Source organism: Tamandua tetradactyla, chromosome 14 (assembly GCF_023851605.1).
Source record: "Tamandua tetradactyla isolate mTamTet1 chromosome 14, mTamTet1.pri, whole genome shotgun sequence".
Classification (NCBI taxonomy): Eukaryota; Metazoa; Chordata; class Mammalia; order Pilosa; family Myrmecophagidae; genus Tamandua; species Tamandua tetradactyla.
Genome location: NC_135340.1, coordinates 18,490,480 through 18,494,361, shown reverse-complemented (window position 1 = coordinate 18,494,361; position 3,882 = coordinate 18,490,480). Strand labels below are relative to the sequence as shown.

At 41.5% G+C, this 3,882-nt stretch overlaps 1 pseudogene; it reads right to left on the bottom strand.

Annotated features, from left to right (window-relative positions):
* Positions 1–443: 443 nt before the first annotated feature.
* On the bottom strand, positions 444–2,559 carry LOC143655256 (nuclear pore complex protein Nup98-Nup96-like; annotated as a pseudogene).
* Between the last annotated feature and the right edge of the window lie 1,323 nt (positions 2,560–3,882).

Here is a 3,882-nt window from a genome sequence, read left to right as displayed (position 1 = left end):
AAATGGCTTCAGAAAGGAAATATTCTTCTTGACTGTATTGTTTGTTCTCTTCATCCCTCTAATGCACTTGTCTTTCAGCATATATAAAGACAAGATTAGGAATTCTAATTCTGTGAGGCTTGAGTGTTTTCCGACTTTGTGTGAAGAGATTTCCAAACCTTTTGTCTGGAAAAATGTGCAAATCATTTAGGTTCTTCCAGTAAACTATCTGTGTAATATGTTCCAAACTCTTCTTGGTTCTTTTCCATTAATGGTTAATTATATATCCAACATTGGTCTCTGTTACAGAGCTCATTAGTGAGAAAAGAACCTTATCACATTCTTGATTTAGGGATTAGCACCATGATCACATGTCTTGATCTCAGAGCCTAGAGTTTAAGGATGATACAGATTAACGAACTAAAACCAAGTACTATTGTGAATTTATTGTATTTTCTCAATTTTCAGATGCATCTTTTTATATTGTAATGATTGTGAAGACAAAAAAAAAAAAATCCAGGGGCCCCAAAGGCTCCTGTACCCAGAGGCTCTCTGATCCTAGGTTGGTTGTTCCCAAACAACAATGTCAGTCCGGCACTAAGAGCTGTTCCAAACCGTGTTCCAATCCCAATTCCCAGAGTCCCAGGTGCTGGTCTGCTTCCAAAAATACTGTTCCCACTGGCATTTGAGCCCAAACCAAAATTGGAAGTGTTTGTATTGGTTCCTAAAGTGAGAGTTGGTTTGTTACCTAAGAGCCCGCCACTGGTTGTACCAAATAAAGGAGCACTGGTTGTGCTGGTTCCAAATGTAGTAAACTATTATAGCCAAATGGGATCAAACCAACAATACCAAATCCAGTACTGGTCTGCCCAAAAAGACTTGTTCCTGTGCCAAATGCTATCCCAGTGCTGGTGTTTGCAGCTGTCCCAAAAAGACTTCCAGACTGTGAGGCTTGGGTTACTCTGAATAAACCATGGTGTTAGTGTTTGACTGTCCTAGTGTAGAGGTATAATGAAAAGAAAAGCCAGAGTTCTGGGTGGTCATAACCTGGCTAAATGACTTGCTGAAGAGGCTGGTGGTCTGCTGATTCTGTTGGCCAAAGAGACCACCTGTATTTGTTCCAAATCCAGTCATACTAGTTCCAAAGGCAGTTTTGTTCTGACCATATGCAAAGCCTGAATTAGTGGTGGAGGAGCTGAAGAGTCCTGCAGTGTTGCAGGTGGCTGGAGAACACCCAAAAAACCTGTTGTGGTACCTGCTCCCACTTGGTTTTGAGGGCCTTTTTGGTTAGCCTGATAATCCTCTAAACGAAGTTCCTCTAGTGTCTTGCTTTCATGTTCTTTCGTAGCAGTAATACATTGCTGCTTAGTACTGATCTTAGTGCTAACTCCAGCTTTGACCATAGTATCTGTACCAGTTGGAGGATTAAATTTAATAGTAGTCCCAGTAGGAACAGCTATGAAACTACTTGGCCCAGAGAGAGAGCAAGATGTGCTATCAAAAGGGTTAGAAGTGGTATTTGTAGTTCCAAAGAATCCTACACTTCTAGTACTTGTTCCAAAATTCCTGTGCCAGTTTGAAAGGATATATGTACCCTAGAAAAGCTATGTTTTAATCCTAATCCCATTTTGTAAAGGCAGCCATTTCTTCTAATCCCTATTCGGTATTATATGTTTGAAACTTTAATTAGATCATCTCCCCGGAGATGTGACTCAATCAAGAGTGGCTGTTAAGCTGGATTAGGTGGAGATGAGTCTCCACCCATTCTAGGTGGGTCTTGATTACTTTATTGGAATCCTATAAAAGAGAAATTCTGAGAGAGCATAGAATGACATAGCCACGAGAAGCAGAGAGTCCTCCAGCCAGTGACCTTTGGAGATGAAGAAGGAAAATGCCCCCCTGGGAACTTCATGAAACAGGAAGCCAGGAGAGAATGCTAGCAGATGATACTGGGTTGGCTACGTGCCTTTCCGGATGAGAGAGAAACCTGACTGTGTTTGCCTGTGCCTTCTCACTGAAGAGAGAAACCCTGAAATTCTTCGGCCTTCTTGAACCAAGGTATCATTTCCTGGATGTGTTAGATTGTACATTTCTATAGACTTGTTTTAATTGGGACATTTTCTCAGCCTTAGAACTGTAAATTTGCAATTTGTTAAATTCCTCTTTTTAGAAGCCATTCCATTTCTGGTATATTGCATTCCGGCAGCTAGCAAACTAGAACAGTTCCCAAAGCCAATTGGTTTATTTTGTGCAAAGGCATTGCTTTGGGATGAGAAAAGACTGCTTCCTGTACTTGCAGTTCCAGACAAGCTTTTGGATTTTCCTGTTGGTGTGCCAAACCCAAAACCAATACTTGTGGAGGTAGCTGGCTGGCCAAGTGAATTGGTACCAAACAATCTTCCTGGTTTGGGCTGTGAATGTCCAAAAAGGCCTCCAGTATTGTTGCTAGGAGCAAAGGCAGATGTTCCAAATGTTCCTCCACTAGTAGTGCCAAAGCCAGTATTCTGCCCAAATGTTGAAGTTGTACCAAAGCCACCTGTACCACCTCCCAAAGGGTGTTCCAAATGATTTATTAAACATCCTTGCTTCAGAAAGTATGATACAATGAGGAAAGGGGGGTGTCAGGAGTGAGGGCCTGGGCCCTCTGCCACTCCAAGGAGCAGTGGACAGCCAACATGAAACCATTGTCACCACTACCACCACTACAACAGCTGCTTCTGGCACAGTACTCAACTTCAGTCTTCATTTTGAGAAGGACAGTTAGAGCATCTTCACAGAGAACTAGAATGTTGATTTGGTTACAACTATTGAACACCTGTTCTATTCCAGGTGTGCTGCTTTGAGGGGATGTATGTCCCCTAGAAAAGCCATATTTTAATCAAAATCCCATTTTGTAAAGAATGTTTGAAACTGTAATTAGATCATCTCCCTGGAGATGTGATTTAATCAAGAGTGGTTGTTAAGCTGGATTAGGTGACGACATGTCTCCACCCATTTGGGTGGGTCTTAAATTTCTGGAGTCCTATAAAAGAGGAAACATTTTGGAGAATAAGAGATTCAGAGTGAGCAGAGCAGAACGACATAGCCATGAGAAGCAGAGTCCACCAGCCCGCAACCTTTTGAGATGAAGAAGGAAAATGCCTTCCCGGGTGCTTCATGAAACAGGAAGCCAGGAGAAGAAGCTAGCAGATGACACTATGCTCGCCATGTGCCCTTCCACATGAGAGAGAAACCCTGAATGTGTTCACCATGTGCCCTTCCACTTCAGAGAGAAACCCTGAACTTTACCAGCCTTCTTGAACCAAGGTATATTTATTTCCCTGGATACTTTTGATTGGACATTTTTATTGACTTATTCTATTTGGGACTTTTTTTTAGCCTTAGAACTATAAACTAACAACTTATTAAATTCCCCTTTTAAAAAGCTGTTCCGTTTCTGGTATAATGCATTCCAGCTGCTAGCAAACTAGAACACCAGGTAATGTTTTAAACTGAGGGTATGACACGCCTTTAGTGTGAGGTTTTATGTTTATCTCACTGGGAGTTACTCTGTGTTTTCTGTAGCTGTGGCTCAATGCCCTCTTTATCCTTGTTTTTGTCTCCCCTGTTGTCATTGGTTTTCCCCAAAGACTCTTTCTTAAAGAGGTTTTGAGCCTGGCAATTCCTTGTTATAATCCACTGTTATTATACAGGAGCCTGATTAATATAGTAGTAAGGTGTGTGGGAGGTTAGATCTCAGTCTTTTTGAGTCTGTACTCCTCAGCTGTAACCTTCACCAGTGCTTCTCAATTCAATCGTAATAGTTCTTTAGATATTCTAGATACAAACCCCTTATCAAATATATGACTTGCAGATATTTTCTCCAATTCTTCGAATTGTCTTTTCACCCTCTTGATGGTGTCC